Source organism: Nicotiana tomentosiformis, chromosome 7 (assembly GCF_000390325.3).
Source record: "Nicotiana tomentosiformis chromosome 7, ASM39032v3, whole genome shotgun sequence".
Lineage (NCBI taxonomy): Eukaryota > Viridiplantae > Streptophyta > Magnoliopsida > Solanales > Solanaceae > Nicotiana > Nicotiana tomentosiformis.
This window is the reverse complement of record NC_090818.1, coordinates 68476977-68483426: the sequence shown is the minus strand read 5'-3', so window position 1 is coordinate 68483426 and position 6450 is coordinate 68476977.

The following is a 6450-nucleotide window of genomic DNA, read 5'->3' as shown; positions in this document are numbered from 1 at the left end:
GCAAAGCACCACATAGATAGCCTCATATTGAAAGAAATTGGGGAAGAAACAGGTTTGCAAGATATACATAGATTATCATTCATGACATTAAACCAATTGAGACCTAAGAGGTTCAGATTAAGCTAAGCATGCATCTTAGTATCATAAGACAAACATGTTAATTCTCATCAGGAGGCAAGATTGCATTGAAACATGATAGGGATCACACATTATGACAGTCCAAGCAATCACTGAAGGAACAAGAGATTAAGACATACTGGGGACATATTAGCAGGGAAGCAAGATCACAACTGAGGGAAAAGGTCTTATAATATTAAAACACATTATGTATGCAAGACAAGCATCATAGAGATTCAGTACATAGTGAAGAGTAATCTCATGTTAACTATCACGTATAGGTATTCTAGCATCGACACAATAGACTATTTACCTAAAGAAGGTCCAGATTGTGCTAAGTATAGGTCTTGATGTTATGAAACAGTCATGTTAATTTGGCAACATGGCAGCATTTAGACATGAGAAAGGTAGATTATAACTATTGGTGAATCAGGGAGGGGGTTAAACATGCTAAAGGCATATTGATAGAGAGCAGGGTCAAATATGTTAGATAAGCAAGCTACCACAGAAATTCAGAATATGATGCGAAACAGGCTTATGCCATACAGTGAGTGTGCATATTCATACTTTTGAACTCACTACACTAGTCGACTAAAAGAAGTACAAATTATGCAAGTAAGGCATATTCAAGTAACAAGATTGATAGCAAAACACTAAATTAAACACCAGAAGATGCTAACAAGTGTAAGAGTCCCAAACAGTAATAATTTCTAACGCATTGACTGGTCAGAACTTAATAGAACTTGGTTTAGGCATGCTTGAAGCTAAAGGCTAAAGAGACCTAAAGAGTTGAGGAAAGCAAACGGAATTGCAAGCATACTGAACTGACCAATCTCAGGAATGAAAATGTATACAAACCATAGATGCCTAGGAACGAAATTGCAAAGTATAGTGACTCACCAGTTAAGCAAAGAACGGTAAAGAATAGGTTTTCATATAAAACCCAGGATCCCTAATGCGTCAAAGTTCCCAAGAGCTTCGATGAACTCAGGGCAGTACTCGCACCAAGAACAGGTTAAGTAACAAGATGCTAATGGCCTTGACTTTCAGCCGGCCAATACAGAATAACAAGCAAGAGAGTACCAAAAATCTCAAAATTTTCGTGAAGAAATCGTTTTTTTCCAAAGTCTCCCCCCTCCAGAAGGGAAAATGAGGGGATTTATATAGCAGTCAAAAATCGAACAAACACATAAAGAAACGGAGTAAATTAAGCAACAAATAAGAAAAGACAATATGCAAATCAATTTTAAATCGATTTAAGAGAGGAATCCGGTAAACCCTAGTTTTTTAGGAAAAGTGTAAATCAGCAGAAATCCAAACGAAATCGGACTCACATAGTGTAGAATCAGACGCGTGTAGACGAAATACGGTCCATATTCAAGAAATAAGACTCATTCGGGCATAATCGGAGAGATGGTACTTTCCATGTTTAGGCAAGTACTAAGTAACACCATAATCTTGCAAGTAACAACGAGATAACGCGTAAAAGGCAAATAAATCACAGAGGGAATCCATGATTTACTCGGATTTGGAGAAGATTGGGGAGGCGGCTAGGGTTTCTGAAGAGAGAGGCGAGACAGAGAGAGTTTAGAGGCGGCGGGTAAAGGGGAAAATGGGTCTTTAGGGTTTAGGGTGAGGGGTAATATAAAACAGGTAGGTTAATTATGGGTCGTTGATCATTTGAGATCAACAACCAGGATTACAAGGGAAACGGGGCGGGTTATTTGAGATAGGTTCCGTCCGGGTTTGAGACTAAGGGTCGTTTGGCTTTGGGATAGGATGGACTAGGCTGAGGTTTGGGTAGTTTTGGGCCACTAATGTGGTACAAAATTGGTTAGAATGGGCTATTATTTAAATACCAAAACAACAACAACAACAACAACAACAACAACAACAACCCAGTATAATCCCATTAGTGGGGTCTGGGGAGGGTAGTGTGTACGCAGACCTTACCCTTACCCTGGAGTAGAGAGACTATTTCCAAATGACCCTCGGCATCCTTCCCTCCAAGAACTCCCTACCTTTCTCTTGGAGTGACTCAAACTCACAACCTCTTGGTTGGAAGTGGAGGGTGCTTACCATTAGAGCAACCCACCTTGTCAACCTTTTATCAAAATGATTTATAAAAAATGCTTAATAAATAAATAAAAATATTATTTATGCACTAAAATGCTTAAAATAATAACTTAGTATTATAAAAAATATAAATATGCTATTTTGACACAACTAATATAAAATAAAGAGCAATTGTGTATGAATATAGGTCATTATTGCAAAATTAGATAAATAGCTTAAAAATGCTAATTATATGGAATAAAATAAAATATTTGAAATATTTATTATAGGTGAAAAATAATAATTTTAAGTAACTAAGTCATCACAAAATAATTTAAAGGGATAATTACTAGATATTTATATAATTTAAATGCAAGAAAATTAATTTAAGAGCTCTAAAAATATAAAAAATTATAGGAAATGCTTGTATAGATTTGTAAACTAAATAATGATGTATAAAATGCTATTTCGAAGGTATGTATATATTTTAAAAAATATGAGAGCAAAATTGGGTATCAACATGTATCACACTATGTATCATTTGTGTATCATATATGTATTATATTTGTATCAAATGTGTATCACATGTATATCCATGGACACCTGTGTGCGAGATACATGTGTCGCAGAAGAATTTTTTTTCAACTCAATTTTAACTACGAATTTTGATACCAAATCACCTCCAATCTTCCTCAAATTTTGTATATTGACACATCTATATGTTTTCAATGAATTTCAATCATACCCATTGAAAAATATATTTTTTTGGTTTAGATTTTTGCAATCTTGTATATATATATATTCTTTTATTTCATCACCTTATTTGCTACTTCATACATAAAATTTCCTTTTCGTCTTATATCTAATGTTGCTGATCACACTTAAAAATATGGAAGGAGATATTTGCGTGTGATTCTTGGAGAGAAAGAACCTTATTTATTTGGGTTTTTAATTTTTATATGTACTTGGCTAATTTTGGTAAGTCTATGATTAATTGCTAGAGGTTAGTAAGTTGATACTTATTTGGGACATTTCTGTAAGATTCCTTAAAATCTATCAATATCCCATCGTCTTCTCTACGACCAACAAAACCCTTCTATTACACTATAAATTATAATATATATTTTATCTTTTATAACGTATCTAATATATATATATATATATATATATATATATATTGCATAAGCATAAGTATCCATGATACTAGTATAAAGTATATATATACTGTAAAACATATTAAATATTTCGGATACACAAAAACACTCAGGATGCATTAGTGATAAATCGGGGATGCACTAGAAAATGTAAGATACATTGTATATACAAAAATTATAGACTATATAATAGTGTATATACAATTTTAATATACTATATAATAATGTATATATAATTTTTATACATTGTATGACAATTATACAAAACTTTCAACTGCATTGTTATATAAAATGCGTTGTATATACATATAATACTACATAAATAACTTTTATACACTATTTATATAAAAAAATTATATGAAATTACACGTGTATCTTCCGACTACCAGTAAAACCTCAAGTCACCGTACCAACTTTAAAAGATCTTACAAAATAACATTAGGACCCAAAAAAAAGAAGAAAAAAAGAAGATGATGAAGAAAAATCAGTCACATGTACAAAAATAAGAAGAAGAAGAAGAAGAAGAAGAAAATATTTGTACAGAAAAAAAAAAAAAAGAAATCTAAAAAGGGTTCTTTTTTTGAGTTTTGTGCCGATGAAATTGCTGACCATGGCCTTTGATGGTGAGAATGGTGGTGGATGTGAAAAATAGAGGTCAACAAAACAATGGTGGAAGAGAAGAAGAGTGGCTGAGTGAAAAGATAGGGGAAAATAAAATAGAGTGAGCAAAATATCTATGTTTAATTTGATAAAATAAGAGAAGTTAAGAGAAAGAGGATGGGAATGAAAATGGTCTTGGTGAGGAAAATCTTGGCATTAGATAGAACAAAAGAAAGAGAAAGAAGGTGGGAATAAAGGTGGACTTGGGAGAGAAGTACATTAGGAACGATGACTGTAATTTGTTAATAAATTAGGCCTAAAAGTTATTTTGGGTCAATAGGAGAAACACGGGCTAATATTTATTTTGGCAGCGACACCATTTATTTTTTCTATTTTTGATTAATTGTCCAGCAAGTGGTTGTTTTTCGGATAAAATTGGAAAATAACCATTTTAACCTTTGTCATTGAAGTTTGGCCGTATTTAAAAAGCTATTAGTATTTAGCCACTCTTTTTATACCAAAAATGTCTAGACAAAAGTACACCCTAACTGAAACATGAAACAACTCTAGCAATCACTAGTGGATTTCAAAGTTTAACTGAAGTTGAAAAATACCATACATGTTATACTAGAGTAGTTATGCTGAAGTTTGGACCTTTTAAAGGTGAAACCCCAACACAATGTGCTAAAGTTTCAACCCTTTAAAGGTAAAAACTGCATCATAGTCCAACTCAATTATTAAAATAATTTTTTTTCTATAATATCAAAAGTCAGTGGAGGTCGCTTCTGTGTCTAAGTGTGTGAGAGCTTATAAAGAGAAAATGGTTTAAGAGAATCAAACATCTTAAAAAGATTTATGACTACTTGTTGGAGGAGAATAATTCCATGGGTTTGACATCGATTATAGCATATTACAGTTGCCGCCCATGACTCCAAGTGAAGGCAAATTGAGGAAATTCTCACCGACATTGACACCATGATCGCCGGTACCATTATAGTGACTTTCTAGTCGGAATATTATATTATTGATCCAGATTGGCGACTTTGGTGCTCTAGCGGTTTGACTTCAGGCTAGGAGTGAGCTAGTTGTTTCAATAATATATTCCTTAAAACTGCTGAATTCTCATATAAGAAATGGTGCATATCTATTTCTTGTGTCAGATAATTTTGATACGTCGTGAATAGTTTCTATAAAAAATAAACATATACTCTCACTGTTAAACAATGATGTTAATATTTTAATTGTATATATAATATATAACAAATAAAAATAAGGATTAAACTTCGATAGTTCAAAACTACATGAGAAGATGTTGAAGATGTTTGGACGAATAAATGTTCAAACTCCACGAATAATCCATGGAGTTTGGACGGACAAATGTTCAAACTCCAGGAGCCGTTATCGGAGTTATTCCCTGTTTAGCTAGGGGTATTTTTTTCTCAAATATTTTTTCGTATTAAAGTAATGGTTCAATGCTAATAACTTTTAAAATATTGGCTAATATTTAATAGCGGTGTTAAAAGTGGCCAACCCACCTAATTTATTTGTTTTTTTTTTCACATTTAGTCCGAGCTAAAAACTATTTACATTCGGTAGCAAAACAATTATACAAAATTTGAATTTTGTATATAGCATACATATATATATAAAACAAAAAAATATTTTTCGGCTATTATTTTAAGAACGACTATACAATATCATTTTCCCAATGTTTTTCGTACAGCTACGTTAAGCCCAATTATCTAACACAACCCAAGTCGAAAAGTTTTGTTGGATGTACAATGTACTAGATCCGAAACAGGTTCGTCTATCCGCAACTCTACTTTGTCAAAAAATCGGTGCCAGTCAAAATATCTCCAACTACGAGTAAAACGAGCGAGTTTTGCATGCGCCGTCGTGAGATATCCAATTGTCGGCTCTTTTCATCGTCTCCCTTTAATTTGAGGTACATACTGTTACCGCTTTAGATTTACTAAATTTGAGAGCACGCAATTATTAGCTCAGCTTTAAGTGTTTTTTTTTTCCTAGTTCCTACAACAACTTTAGAGTGATGGTAGTTGTGTGAAATTTAGGGTTTGTTTTCGAGGGATTACTGATGATACTACCAAAAACAAATTGGTTATTTGTAGTAGGATTGAATGATCAAATTGTCGTTTTTATTAATGCTCTCCAAGAGCGGCTCCATAAAATTAGTAGCCTAAAGCCAAAATTTTAATAAGAGGCCTTATACTTTTTTTATTAGTACGTATATACACATATATGCAACAAAAATTAATCTTGCATTTTTTTCATACTTGTTGTTTATAGTATATTTTCTTAAATGACATGAAGTCTTTAACTTCGTATAGTAATATTATTATTTCTATTAGAAAAGGATAATTTAAATAAATAAGATGTTAGACATGTATTTGCAATATGTTACCTTTGATATTGTTGTAAAAAATGTATTTATTAATATGAAGATTTAAGGTTTAATTCAACGTTTTAAAAATATTTTTACCGTTAAAGAGTAGACACTTTTCTT